Source organism: Achroia grisella, unplaced genomic scaffold (genome assembly GCF_030625045.1).
Source record: "Achroia grisella isolate CSIRO2021 unplaced genomic scaffold, CSIRO_AGI_Agris_v1 utg567, whole genome shotgun sequence".
In the NCBI taxonomy this organism is placed as follows: Eukaryota; Metazoa; Arthropoda; class Insecta; order Lepidoptera; family Pyralidae; genus Achroia; species Achroia grisella.
Window position 1 is genome coordinate 1,742,540 of NW_026712947.1, and position 16,551 is coordinate 1,759,090.

At 34.9% G+C, this 16,551-nt stretch overlaps 1 protein-coding gene across 1 annotated transcript in view; it reads right to left on the reverse strand.

Annotated features, from left to right (window-relative positions):
• Window positions 1–16,551, reverse strand: part of LOC131848642 (protogenin-like) — a 206,717-nt gene that overhangs the window by 33,953 nt on the left and 156,213 nt on the right. The window lies entirely within an intron of this gene.

Below are 16,551 nucleotides of genomic sequence, written 5' to 3' on the forward strand. Positions count from 1 at the left end.
AAAATTGAAGGAAATTCTTAGGAGCGATGGTTTTTATATCCTCAGGATATAATGTAGGTATACTTTACAAAGGAGATATTTCGTTTTATATTTTATAAAGTCCTTACTAATATTATAAATGCGAAAGTAACTTTCTGTTGAGTTGTAGGGTCAATCATAAATGGATAGCATACCATGTTTTTTTTGGTGTCGTCTAGATTCGAACTTTGATTCTTTAAGACCAAGTCGGAGTATTAAACCACAAGTCCTCAATGTTCTCTAGCAATATATAATGTTAGTATATAAATACAATTATATTATAAGGATATAAAATCATTCAGTAATATTTCCCAGAGATATTATATTTATTTATTGCCGTAGGGAAAATTTCAAATACGTACAAAGAGCCTTTTATATCTGCTACTACAGACTGCTATTTTTATCGGCTAATTTGAATTCGTATATAAATGTAAAGGTCTAATTGCGACTACAAAGGTACCCAAAAGAACTAGCGTGGTAACTTACAAAATTCTAAAAAACTCTATTAAAAAAAACAATAGTACAGAAAATCATTTATTCAGATAAACTTACATTGAAGCACTTTTAAATAGTCATCACATTTTTCTCAATCTACCGCTCATTCGGAAAGCTGTATCTTCACATGAAGAACGAGCAAGAAACTTGCGTGTTGCTCGTTTAAAAAATGTTATTGTCAGTTTACATTTTTATGATCAAATGGTAGTTAGTAGTAGGGTCAAAATATTCAATACATTATAAGAATAAATCAATCATAGTTTTTTTATAGATGATAATGGAATGGTACACCCGCCTGCCCTAACGGTTTACACTGGTGGGGCACCAGTAGAGGATGATAGGATGAGCATAAGGTCAGGTCAGTTAGTCCATCGTGCCAATACACCAAGAATTTATCACGATGGTTTCCAGGGGGAATCGCTTGGAGGTCAACCTGACATGGTACTGCTAGCAATAAGATCATCAGTCTACATTACTAACAATCCCCTTTCACCTCAATTCATAGTTATTAGAGCAGATTAGTCAGTCTAGAAACCCTGTAATTACACTGTTTGGGAAACTACTCTCTGCTACCAAAATGTTAGGGAATTTACTATGTTTGTCACGTGCATGTATGGTTCTGCGGATTTCTTGGGTTTCAGGGTCTCGAAGGTATCTTCGCTAGCTTTCACACACTTTCACAGTAGGTTTCACAGTTCTAATTTATTTTAATTCACAACACAATGCGCGCGCGCGTCATAGCCGCCGTACAGTCAGTTCAGTACTAGGTGAGGGAGGGGAAGGCAAAGCGCGGGAACACAAACTAACGGACTCTAATATAATAATCTGTGCTTACGATGATACCGGGTAGATTTTGAACATACACAGATTATAAAAATGCGGCTCTGTGGCTGGCTGAAACAGTTATGAGAGAGGTACCCGCTCAAGACATTTAAACAAACTTTACCGCTGAAGTACAAATAAACCCCGGAATCATTTTTCTTTATTAAAATATGCATAAAACATGTATAATATCAGCTAACCGTCCTCTCGGTTTGATGGCGGCATTAAAACTTTTGCCCGAGATAAAGTCTTGAGAGACGGCGATTTGTGAGTGCTTTACAACGATTTCCCTGATGGCACCCCCTACTTGGGGTGTAATGACTGTTTGCTCCTACTTATAATGTTTCATATTATAGTTTACCTGAACAAATATCGTGACTTCGTCTGGCAAAATTCTGAATAATCAATAAATAGCTGTGCCCGCGGTTTCACTCGCTTTTCAATTTATAGTCTATATGATATTCTGATGTATAAGCTATGTTACTGTAAAGTTTCATCAAAATCCATTTAGTAGTTTTTGCGTGAAAGAGTAACAAACATACATCCATTCTCACAAACTTTCGTTTATAATATTAAAAAGATAGTATTAAATAATAACCCTGGACAGTTCAAATAGTGGCATCTACTCCCAAGGTAAGCACAGCTTGTGTTGTGGGTACTATACAACTGACACTAAATACTTATTTTCTTCTGTAAGTATATACACAATATATACAGAAACCACACATCTTAATACAAATAATCATAGTTATGAATAAAAATATTTGCATCGTGGGAGGAATCGAACCCGCGACCATCGGAAGTAAGTGTGCTAAACGACTAGACGAATAGAATAAATTAGAATAGAAATATCTTTCAAAGAAACTTATATTTAAGAACTCTTGAACTGTTATGCCATTTCTTGAATCTATTTTTGGGAGTCGTCGCAGTATGATATATTCTTCCATTGATCTCTATCAACCGTCATATCTGAGTTACTTTTTTATGCATATCATCGATGATACTGAGTATAATATGAGACAAACAACTATAAATATGTATATTGAACCGATGGTATGCAACTATTATGGTCAGAGAACAAGAAGGTACATTACTCCACGAATATTTAATAATATTTATAACGAAAACGATTGTTCAAGTAAAGAAATATTTAAATATAAATTGAAAAGATGGTTACTCGAAAAAATGCATTAGTATAATTTATATATTATAGTTAAATTGTAAATTACGTATAAGTAAAAATGAGTCCTTATTCGCCAACAAACTGCAAAGCAGTTTGGCGATAATTGTAAAAATAAATGATATATATGTAATACTTATAAATAAAATAAAAAAATAAAATATTCAATTCATCTTAATTCGTGATCCTCTCCCTTTCCTTCCATCCACGTTCACAATAATATAATACAAAGTCAGTAAATATGTATATCGGCGCTGGCATGATTCGGGAATTGTACTGTCCCAAAATCTTTGAAAATAAGAGTTTTAATTACAATTATATTTGCTATTACTGTGAAATGTAATTGTAGAATTAATATTTATAGAAACCATTATGATTAATTTGAATTAATAATTTAAGATCGAATAATAAGGCACTCAATTGTCTGCCATAATTTATTACAGAAATTAGGGCAGTCAATTGACTGGCAACATCGTTAACATAAACCCTAATTATAATAACAAAAACATGCAATTTAATAACTATCATTCTTAATAGTATTTTAGAGAATTATAACAAGCTCGACTTATTATAATTCTCAAGCAAGTAGGTAATTACGAAATCTATAATCTTAAAGAGTTGTTAAACTGTAAGCGAGTACATGAGCATTCGCTCTGATTGGTCAGCGCACTAGCGCCCTCTTGGAGGGGATAAGCAAAGTCTTCTTGTACTCGAACACGGTTGAGGTGAGCAGTTACTGAGTTACCATGTTACAGAGTGACTGAGTCACCGTGGAGCCAGGTTTGTACCTGGCTCACATGACTTTGTAAGTCATGTCTGCTTAGAAATAATAATAGTTAATTAAAAGAGCAACACACAAGTTTCTTGCTCATTCTTCTTGTGATGAATCTGCGTTCCGAATGAGTGGTAGAATCACAAATACAGTAACTATTCAAACGTGCTTACATTAAGTTTGTTTCATTTTAATAACCTACGAGTTAAACAATTGAGATATTCTTGACCATGTTGGTCGAGAATAACGCAAGTGACGTCAGAGTACCTAACATAACTATTCTAAAAGCCTACAAAACTGCATCTGCTACGACATGTATGTACGTAAGGGAGTAGGGGATTGTAAGTAATGAGGATCGTAGCCCCATTGTCAATATACCATGTCAGGTCGACCTTCACGCGATTCCCCTTGGAAACAATCATGATCAATTCTTATTAATTTGCCATGACGGCCTAACTGACCTGAGCTCATGTCCATCTTATCCTCCACTGATGCCCTGTTAGCGCAGGCGGGTGCACCATTCCATTATCATCTTTTTTTGAAAAAATACCCACATTTTTTTTTATATAACACGGGACAAACGAGCATGCGGCTCACCTGATGGTAAGTGATTACCGCCGCCCATGAGCACCCGCAACACCAGGGGAATTGCAAGTACGTTGTCGGCCTTTTAAAAAGGAATAAGCTCTTTTCTTGAAGGTTTCAATATCGTATCGGTTCGGAAATGCCATTGCTGGAAGGTGATTCCACAATGTGGTTGTGCGGGGCAAAAAGTTTCTAGAAAACCGTACTGTGGAAGACCGCCATTCATCCAGATGATCAGGATGGTATTTCAGTTTCTGGCGGGTGGTACGGTGTTGAAACTCGGCAGCTGGTATTAATCCGAACAATTCCTCAGAACACTCCCCGTGATATATGCGGTAGAAAATGCACAGAGATGCAATATCTCGCCGCAAAGCCAATGGGTCGAGTCTGTCACATAGACGTTGATTACCAATGATTCTGCTCGGTTCTGAATGCGGTCAAATGGAAGTAGCTGGTATTGTGGTGCTCCCGCCCAGAGATGAGTACAGTATTCCATATGCGGCCGGATCTGCGCCTTATATAATTGCAAGCGATGGGCCGCCGTGAAATACCGTCTCACTCTACTGAGCACACCAAGCTTTTTTGAGGCTATTTTAGCCTTGTCCTCCAAATGACCGCGAAACTGAACCTCACTGGATATATCAACGCCAAGGACCTCGAGATTTGGCTTCACATCAAGGAGAGTGTCTTGAAACTGAGGAGATACGATAAATGGATTCTTTTTAGCGGTAACATATTATGCAAATATGTATACATACATACAAAATTTCTCACCGTATCAACATTACTATATATAACAACATTATGTATAACGTCGATGAAGTGTTTAAATTAATTATACCAGATTGAATTAATTAATTGAACTCCTATCACTGAATCTGGCTCGCTTTAACATACCAGACATTATCGATTTAACTCCAAGTACTCTCGTAATGGTAATGATAATGATAATAGAGCCTGGAGTTAGCATTATTTCGATGAAATATTAAGTTCAATTAAATTTTAAACGGGCCACATTGTGGAATAACCTTCCTGCAAAGTCCTGCGTGAAAGACGATTCGCGTATGAAAAAGTGTCACATGCAGCTAATGTCATCAGTTACAAGTCGACCTAATCTAGAATTCTTCACACTGAATTCTGCGACCTCGGTGGTATAGCGGTCTAGCACACCGCTTTACTTCCGCTGATCCCGGGTTCGATTCCTTGCACGGCACAAACATTTGTATTCATAGTATGATTGGTTGTATCTGTCTGAGTGTTCTATGTATAATATGTATGTATTTATGAAAAAAATCTATGTACTTGTATCAGTTATCTAGTACTTATAACCCAAGCTTTAGTTAGCTCAACTTGGGTCGGCGTAATATGTTTTTCTCTTTCATTCATCCCAAGCAGAGTAACACATAGGATAAAAATTTTGCGTTGATAAAACCGCGGGCACAGCTAGTATATGGATAAAAAAGGAAATATTAATATGAACAGCCACTTAATTGTAAAGTCAACTATTCGTTCTTCCTTAAAGAAATCCTACTCAATATCACATGGCCAACAAGTCAGTTATAACGCAATTTCCTCCCTCTATTAATAACAATAACGTCCTTTTTCCCTTGTTAATACAACAAAACGTGTTAACATAAACGTTGACAAATGAATAGCATTTGGTAAAGGGACAGTGACATGGGAAATACAGCCGGTGTTGCCAACGCGACGCCTGGCTTTTAGGCTAAACGAAATAAAAATCGGTTTTAATGTAAAAAATAATCTCAATTTTATGTAATTTGAGATTTTTACGTAATTGGATGGTAAACAAATAAACAGAAATAAGAAATACAGCCGGTGTTGCCAACCTGACGTCTGGCTTTTAGGCTAAACCAAATAAAAATAGGTTTTAATGTAAAAAAATCTAAATTTTATGTAATGAATAATAATAATAATCATAATCTCTGGACAATTCACACAGCACCATCTAAACCCAAGTTGAGCTAGCTAAAGCTTGTGTTATGGGTACTAGACAACTGATACAAATACATAGATATTTTTTTTTCGTGAATTCAATATCTAAAAACAGGGGGGAAAGGGATTGTTAGTAATGTGGACTCATGACCCCATTACTAGCAATGTACCATGTCAGGTTGACCTCCATGCGGTCCCCCCTGGAAACCATCGTGATAAATTCCTGCTGAATTTTTCACGATGGGCTAACTGACCTGATCTCATATTCATCCTATCATCCTCCACTGGTGCCCCGCCAGCGTAAACCGTTAGTGCAGGCGGGTGCACCATTCCATTATCATACATAAAAAAAATATCTAAAAACAGCATCTACAATGTCAATAATCATCTACAATGTATTTTTTTTTCGTAAATACATACATATTATACATAGAAAACACCCAGACTGATACAAACAATCATACTCATGAATACAAATGTTTGTGCCGTGCGAGGAATCGAACCCGCGACCATCGGACGTAAAGCGGTGTGCTAGACCGCTAGACCACCGAGGTCGTCAACAACATATAAGTGTAATGCAGACGAATTTGCGCAGGTCAGTTATTTAATTTTTTTAATAAACAGGCTGTGCCGAAGAAATGTCAATATGATTAAAATACATATTATGTGATTGAATAAACCCGTATGTAGTAATTTTACTCATCATCATCATCATCGCAGCCCGGAAGACGTCCACTGCTGGTCCTGCGCTGCTCGCATCCAATGCCTTCCAGCGATCTTGACCAGATCGTCGGTCCACCTTGCTGGAGGCCTTCCCACGCTGCGTCTTCCGGTCCGTGGTCGCCACTCGAGGACTTTACTGCCCCAACGCCATCTGTCCTACGAGCTATGTGCCCTGCCCATTGCCACTTCAAAGTCGCAATTTTACTCAGGTATATAATAATTGTTCCGCAAAATACTTCCAACGATGTTATCTTTAGCCATAAATAAACGCTAAATGTATGAAGTTAGAGAAACTTTGCCAAAATATGTACGGCCGCGGGCCGTGCCGCCACTCAATCCGCTATTATTTATTTTTCTCATTGTGAACACAACATACCATAAATAATGTTACTTCATATTTGCTTAATTTTATGACTATTATATGAAAGCGGGTTTTTTTGTCTATGGCTATCTTGTAGTGTAACATATCGTTACATAGTATAAACGTTTATTTTAGAATAATTCAAAAGAATTTTTCATTCAAAAGAAAAACTTTCGTTTAACTAAAGTTAAAATCCACGGGAACAAAGTCGCAGGCACAGTTAAGTCTTTAATATAATCATTACATAGTATAAAGTCGCTGTCCCTGTCTGTCCGTCCCTATCTATGCTTTAAGGTTTTTTTTAATAGATAGAGTTATTCAGGAGGAAGGTTTATGCATGTAATACATGTACACCCATGCGAAGCCGGGGCGAGTAGCTAGTATAATACTACTGTTTAAATTTGACGCGGTTATATATATATATATATATATATATATATATATATATATAATTAGTAAATCACGGGTTCTTGCCACTGAACTCAATAAAAGAACCCGTAATTTAATAATTATCGTGTAACATATACTAGCTACTTACCCCGGCTTCGCCCGTGTGCACATGTATTATACATATAAACCTTCCTCTAGAATCAATCCGAAAGATTTAAGCATACATGGGGACGGACAGACAGCGACACCGACTTTGTTTTATACTATGTAATGATAATTATATAGATTCTTACATTTCTCTTCTTTTCTCTCCTTTCCTACCGGGATTATCTATCTATATCTATTTCGACTCTACACAGCACCATATACTCATCTAGTCCTATGCTAAGCAGAGCTTGTGTTATGGGTACTACATCTATATATATAAAAATTAATTGCTGATTTAGTCTCGCTAAAACTCGAGAACGGCTGAATCGATTTGGCTAATGTTAGTCTTGAAATATTCGTGAAAGTCCAGGGAAGGTTTAAACGGTGATGAAATATGAAGAAATTGCATGGAAAATAGTAAAAACAGCAATTTTATTTTCCTGCCTAAACTTCTGATAGCTGTTATGTGTTCAGAAAGTTATTGCGTAACTAAACTTCAAAAAACCTTTGACGTATTGATTGTTTAGGAGTCAGCTAGTATCTGATATACTTACATATATATATATTTTGTAAATATAATATTCATGGAAAGAGAATTGTTAATAATGTAGAATGATAAACTCATTACTGGCAGTGTACTATATCAGTTCGACCTCCCCGTGGTTTCCTGGAAATCATCATGACAAATTCCTGATGAATCGATTAATGGGCTAATTGACCTGACCTCATATTCACCATATCATCCTCCACTAGTGCCCCACTATCGTAAACTGTAAGCGCAGGTGAGTGCAACATTCCATTATTATTAATTAAAAAAATATATACATAAATCAACCAGACCGATACAAACAATCATATTCATGAAAGATATATTCAGAAAACACTTATAATCATACTCATAAATACAAATGTTGGTACCGTTTGAGGAATCGAACCTGCGATCGGAAGTAAAGCGTGTTAAACCACTACACCACCGTGGCTATAAATATAAATTAATGTCTAAAAACAGCATCTACAATGTCAACGGCAGAAATCAATCATCCAAATGACATTTTAATATTTACGATGTCATTTTGATCAAATCTAATAGCGTAATTAACGTCCAATTGATCGTTGGCGTACATTTATGTTTACAACAGTTATAAAAAAAACAGCTGTACTCGTGAAATACTATTTTTTTAAGTAATTGAAAGGATCAACAACTTAATACATAGTGTTATATATATCAACTCTATGTACTAGTAAAAGTATGTATTATAATAAAATAACAACTATATAACATTAATTTAACTATGTCTCTAACACAATTCATTTTAACAATTAAAATACAACCAGCACATCCTGTGCTCAAAGACCGAATGCCGCGGCTTACAAAAACCCTCCCTTTTATACAGAGAAGATATGAGTGGGGGTTATATGCAACTAGTTTAACGATACCGAGTAATAATGAAACTACCTTCTTTTAATATAAAATATCAGATATCTCGAAAATATCCATGTGAACCCTAACAATAGAATAGAAAATCATCTATTTAAATAAACTTACATTGAAGTACTTTTTAATAGTCTTCACATTTTTTTCAATCTACAGCTCATTCGGAAATCTGTCTCATCACAAGAAGAATGAGCAAGAAATTTGCGTATACTCTAATCTGCATCCTATAACCGAAATATAGTTTACAAGCTGCTTGGGAACTGCAATAGGTGAGACTAAGGTACCCACGCAGACCACTTTTTAAACGATGAAAGAAAATGAGTTTATTTGGTACACATAACAATAAAAATATAATTTTTAAAGTTTGAATTACATAGAAATAGAAATCTTTATTCAAATAAACTCATTACAAGCATTTTTGAATAGTCATATTTTGATTCTACCACTCATTCGGAATGTAGATTCATCACAAGACGAATGAGCAAGAAACTTGTTTGTTGCTCTTTTGAATACATGTTTTTTTTATATAATAATTATAGTAGGTATAACAAGTAAGAGGCATGCGATAATCAACATAGAAATCGCTACGCACTCATCATTAGTGTAATCAGATAATATTGTCAGTGCTATAGATTTTAAGTTTTTCTATGAAATCATTATTGTCGTTAAAGAATTCTTCAATTTTATAGTAAGCTTTTTTGCAAAGGAAGTGTTTTATATGACATTTAAATCTATTTTCAGGCAGATTTATAACAGACTCTGGTATTTTGTTGTAAAACCTTACGCAATAGCTATAAAACGAATTACTAACTTTAGTTAAACGACATTTAGATACATATTGGTTTATACCAATTAGATAGTACCAGATAGGTCTCCGCGCTATGTTTTGACGAGGTGCCACAACGCTGGTATTTTGCGGATACCTTCATACATATAAATAAAATAATAATAATATACATACATACATAAATCTAGGCGCAAAACACTAAGTAAACATTACAGAAAATATTTAATGTAACAAAATAACTGTATATTTTCCCTAAATAAAAAAAATAAACATTTCATATCTATAATAAAATTCATCAATTTATTTATGCCATATTTTATATCAAATATAATATACATGTTAATATATATTAATATATGTGGCTGTTGTCTTCGGTCAACTTTATTTGTAACATTTGGGAGTTTTCCGAATGAGCGGTAGATTGAAAAAAAATGTGATGACTATTCAAAAGTGCTTCAGTGTAACTTTATTTGAATAAATGATTTTCTATTCTTAAATTATTATCCGTCTTACTCGTGAAACGAGTGCAGCTTGTAGGGACTGGTCTGCTCTTATCACTACGACTGATTTAATCTTATTGCATATTTATATTTGACCCAAAAATTAGTGCTTGTTGGTAGTTTGTATTCACACGTTTCGACTTGTAAAATGTGAACTTACAAGGATTGTTTAAAAGAGCAACACACAAGTTTCTTGCTTATTCTTCTTGTGATGAGACAGCTTTCCGAATAAGCGGTAGATTTAAAAAAATGTTGACTATTCAAAAGTGCTTAAATTAAGTTTATTTGAATAAATGATTTTCTATTCTATTCTATTCTATTTGTAGTCTATGATTATAACGTGCTCTGTGCAATTTAGAGAACGGTTATCTATGTTTAAAAATTGCGGGAACCGTCAAATTAAATGTGTAGAGTGAAGTCACTTTAATTAAATTATTATTGAACTAGCTACTCGCCCCGACTTCGACCGGGTATGCCACGGCCATGTATTATACATATAAAACTTCCTCTTGAATCACTCTATCCATTAAAAAAACAGCTTCAAAATCTGTTTTGTAGTTTTAAAGATTTAAGCATACGTAGGGACAGACAGCGACAGCGAGTTTGTTTTATACTATGTAATGATGCAATACATACATCTTCCTAGTACTATGCCACTTTATATAGGGTTGGCTCACCTAATTTTGCGGCACCAGGACAATCTGTCAGTCGGGCAATATTTCCCTCTCGATGAGATTTGTCTACAGTACTGCAAATGCAGTATATATATATTAGTAAAACATTATACTCTCCTTTCATGGACAGTCGGGTAAACACCGACAAATCACGAACCGTACCGACAAATCACGAAGTCTAAATCGTTTATTGCAATGCCTTCCTCTGAGTAAAAGTTGGGCAAAATGCCCAAATACCATTTTAGTATTATATCACTACCAAATCCGAAGTGGTAATTCGGTCAAACACAGATGGAATATCGGCTACAAGCTACAAAACATTAAGTGGAGTGACCATAGTTCCAATTCTTCACCTTTCCATACATATTTGACGACCTCGGTGGTCTAGCGGTCTAGTCTACCGCTTTACGACCGATGGTCGCGGGTTCGATTCCTCGCACGGCACGAACATTTGTAGTCATGAGTATGATTGTTTGTATCGGTCTGGGTATTTTCTATGTATAATATGTATGTATTTACGAAAAAAAAAAATATCTATGTATTTGTATCAGTTGTCTAGGACCCATAACACAAGCTTTAGCTAGCTTAACTTGGGTCTAGATGGCGCTGTGTGAATTGTCCTGAGATTATTATTTTTATCCAAAAATTCTCATCTCCCCTCTTAAGGAGAGGAGATGGCAACATATTATTATTATTATTATTATATGATATATCATTTATGAGAAAGATTAAGAATGTAAGAAGTATGGAGTAAGGAAAGAAACCGAATAAGTATCTCTTTCGTAAAAGCAATGTCGCAAATATTAACAAACTTTGTTTTTATAGTACAGGGTCTCTGTACTATAAAAAAAACGTTTGCGGACCTATACTTGAACTATACCCTGTACTATAAAGAAAAAGACCTTACGGCTCACCTGATGGTAAGTGATTACCGCCGCCCATGAGCACCCGCAACAAGGCCTTTTAAGAAGGAATAAGCTCTTGAAGGGCACTTGAAGGTTTCAATATCGTATCAGACCAACAAACATCGATTTTTCATGTAAAATTTTTATGATTTTGTGATGACCGGCTGATCCGGCTAATCTCTGAAATAGGTGGACCGATTTTGACAGGACTTTTATTTGCAGGTAGCTGATGTAATAAGTTGTAACTTAGGCTACGTTTATTTTTGAAAAAATCTTTTGTTTTAGAAAAATGAAAGTTAAAATCCAAAGGGACGAAGTCGCGGGCACAGTTACTATTTAATATAATCATTACATAGTATAAAATAAAGTCGCTGTCGCTATCTGTCCGTCTATATGTATGCTTAAATCTTTAAAACTACGCAACGGATTTTGAAGCGGTTTTTTTTAAAAACCTTTAATATAATAATAGGTTTCTAATCCATTAAGTTTAATTATATATACATTTTTTTAAACTTTTTTTCGTTTGGTTTTTTGTATTGTGACATTGTTGAAACTCGTAGATAGAGTGATTCAAGAGGAAGGTTTACATGCATAATACATGTACACCCGTGTGAAGCCGGGGCGAGTAGATAGTTTCTTATAGAGCTTGGGGCGATGAGTTAGTCTCCAATACTTGTAAATGTTTAGGTTACTATCATTGTACTAATATGAGGCACTGAATAAATAAACACAATCACTAGACTGTATATTAATTAATGAAAGTAAATTAAATCAACCCCAATTTGTATAACACAATACGCCCGAGGAAAAAACGTGGTCCTTTGACACTAACTATAGCATACTAGTCATCCGCCCTGTCTGTATTTTGAAACGAAACCTTATTCTCTCTTTATAATACTAGAATAGAAATCATTTATTCAAATAAACTTAATTTAAGCACCTTTGAATAGACATAACAATATTTTTTATCTACCGCTCGGTCGTAAAGCTGTCTCATCAAAAGAAGAACGAGCAAGAAACTTGTGTGTTGCACTTTTAAATAATCCTTGTAAGTTTACATTTACATGTCGAAACGTGTGAATACAAACTACCACCCAGCACTAATTTATTTGGGTCAAATATAAATATATAATAAGATTAAATCAGTCGTAGTGATGAGAGCAGACCAGTCCCTACAAGCACCACTCGTTCACGAGTATGACGGATGAGCCAGCCATCACTGCGCTCGACCATATTTTAGCCTTATGAACCGAACGTCTATTAAGCATTAGTTTTTTTTTAATATTTTATCAAATAAGGTGTTATTTATGGAAATTCATTTAATTACTTAATTATATACTATTTTGTTTAATTTAATTACCATTACCATGTGTGAGACCACGAATATTCAGTGAGAAAACCTGACCACAGCTACTGGAAGCGTTACGACCTTTCTCATTAGTGATCCAATTCTGACAGAATAGTAGAACTAACGTATGGAACTCACTAATATTAGTAAAAAGGGATTGCTAGCAATGGAGTTATTAGTCCAGCTGACAGTCAAGCTGATATGGTAATGTCAGCTTGACCTCCACGCCATTCCCCCTAGAAACCATGGTAATAAATTCCTAGAGAATTTGCCTCTATGGGCTAACTGACCTGACCTCATAGTCATCTCATTCGAATTCAAAATATCTTTATTCATGTAGGTCTACTACAGACTCTTATGATCATATCTCAAATCTACCGTCAGTTCGGAATGATTTCAAGATGAGAAGAACTGACAAGAAACTCAGCTCGTATTCGGTATTATTATCAAGCTCCACTGGTGCCCCGCCAGCGTAAACCGTTAACGCAGATGGTGCACCATTCCCATCATCCATAAAAACAATATTAGTATTGAATAATGTATTTATATATTATCTAAAACAGTGATTCCCAAAGTGGTCTATATCGACCCTCAGGGGTCTATATCGACCCTCAGGGGTCTACGACAGCGATCATATTGTTGGTTTTACTTTATTTATTTATTTATTTTAATTCTAATTTCGGATTACATCCATATTGTGCTAATAAAAAACTTATAAAACTATGTTAGTAACTTATAATATACATATACGTAGATATATTTAATTCATATATCTGTGTCCACGTCCAGAAGCACTGGGTCCACAATGCAACGTTGTCCAGTGCCTCTGGAGCGGACAATCAGGTATATTCGCAACAGTTTTTAGGATGCTGTTTGAGTTCCCCAGAATTCTAGACATCAGTGATGCAGCTCTTTTCGCATTATGGCTTCAAATCCATCTACCCGCGCTGCTGCAAACATCTCTGATGCGCTACAGAAACTTTATGATAACACCAAAACTTTACTGCAGTTAGAAATTTAGAACAAATCAATACCAGGTATGAATGGGGTCTACCTAAAACCGAAAAATATGGCAAGGGGTCTACGACACAAAAAGTTCGGGAACTTCTGATCTAAAACATACCTATGCGTATTGATTATAAAGTCACAAATAACAACCAATCAGATCCAATTATTGAATATACTTGGCCGGATTGCTGAAACAGTACCCAGAACTTTACAATATCAATTTATCTACAACTTCCAATAGTCAACGTTTACTCAAGCTAAATTTGACAATTCAAATTTCAATATACCCACATGTATTTTATAATTAACATAGTTGGAAACGTTTGAAATGACGAATATTATGACGAATATATTTTCTATCGTTACATAGTACAAAACAAAGTCGCTGTGGCCGTCTGTCCGTCCCTATGTATGCTTAAATCTTTAAAACTACGCAACGGATTTAGTAGCGTTTTTTTAAATAGATAGAGTGATTGAAGAGGTTTATATAAATAACTAGCTTTTGCCCGCGGCTTCACTCGCGTTAATTTATCCCCTTAGGGGTGGAATTTATCAAAATCCATTCTTAGAGGATGTCTACGTCATAGTAGCTTTATGCATGCAAAGTCTCAGCCCGATCGGTTTAAAATTGACAAAGTTTCATACAAACTTTCATCCCCTATTTTATCCCCTTGGGGGTAGAATTAATCAAAATCCTTTCTTAGCGGATGCCTACGTCATAACATCTACCTGCATGCCAAATTTCAGCCCGATCCGTCCAGTGGTTTGGGCTGTGCGTTGATAGATCACTATGTCATACCTTTGAGTTATATATATTTAGATACATGTACACCCGTGCGAAGCCGGGCCGAGTAGGTAGTAAAATATATAAAATTGTAAATTAAAATTATTGCTAACAGTTTTTTCTCAAATACCCTAAGAATAGGTTTTAACCTGCTGACGAAATTGTAGTAAATTATACGAAATGATGAAAGCGTGGTTTTAAAAATTCCCTTTGAGCGATTCCCTTTGCTTTCAATCAATCACTGTCTGACCTTTACTCGTGCCAACTCTTTCCGTTACTGACAACTAACTTCTCTACATACTATACGTTACAACCATATTAATTTCATACAGTTTGACAGACAAATAACTATAATCTATACATCTATACATATAAATAAAACTGGAGTGTCTGTTTGTAATATTGAAATAACCGTTTTTTACTACATGCATATGAATATATATAAGGTACATATACCAAAATATTAATTTTTATAATTTTTGTCTGTCTGTCTGTCGGTCTGTTTGTTCCGGCTAATCTCTGAAATGGCTGGACCTAATATGGTCTATAATCATCATCTGCTTCTTCCTTATCCCATTTATTTGTGGTCGTCGTAATATGTTTTTCGCTTCCATTCATCCCTGTTCGCAGTCATCGCGTTATTTACTTCCTTTCTTACCATATCATCTTTCACACAGTCCATCCATCTCTTTTTCGGCCTTCCTCTGCCCTTATAACCATCCACATTCATTTGAAACATTTTTCTTAAAATATTATCCTCGTTCCTACGCATTACATTAATATGGTCTATAATCTGGATTTAAAAATACGCCCTAGCGTATCATCCCTTATTCGATTAGATCGCGTAAATTATATTGAAAAGAAATTCAATACGATTACAAATATTTAGTATACTAGCTGTCCCGCGACTTGGTCCGCGTGAATAACTTTATTTTTCTAAAATAAAAGTCGCCTAATTTACTTCTTATTACATCAACTATCTGCCAAAAAAAGTCCCATCAAAATTGATTTAGCCATTTCAGAGATTAGCCGGAACAAATAGACAGACAGACAAAAATTGTAAAAATGATATTTTGGTGTATGTACCGTATTTATATTCATATGCATGTAGTAAAAAACGGTTATTTATATCAATGTTACAAACAGACACTCCAATTTTATTGATATATATATATTATCCTTTATCCTTGTAGGCGTATGTCCGTTATGTATATGTATGTATGTTCCAAATGAGCGAGTTGAATAAAAAAATGTGACTATTCAAAAGTGCTTGTGATGAGTTTAATTGAATAAATATTATTTCTATTTCTAAGTAACTTTTGTTAAATAAATAAATAAATACATAGTTTCGATCAGGCAGTTCTATATAGACATCAGTTACGAAAATCAATCTTAAAACCAACTTTATAATATGGATATTATGAATAACATTTGAATAACAAACAAACTTGAAACCAACAATTGTTAGAATGACTGCTCGTAATTTAGATGACTTTGAGATGTACCGGATCCTCCCGAGAGAAATCAAAGTTGACGTGAAATCTGGACCTTTACTACGCTAATTTCAGAAAATTACTGAAATCAAAATCACTATATTATTATTACTATCTATTACTCGCGACTTCGTCTGCTTCTATGCTTCAATCTTTACATTTTTTTATACT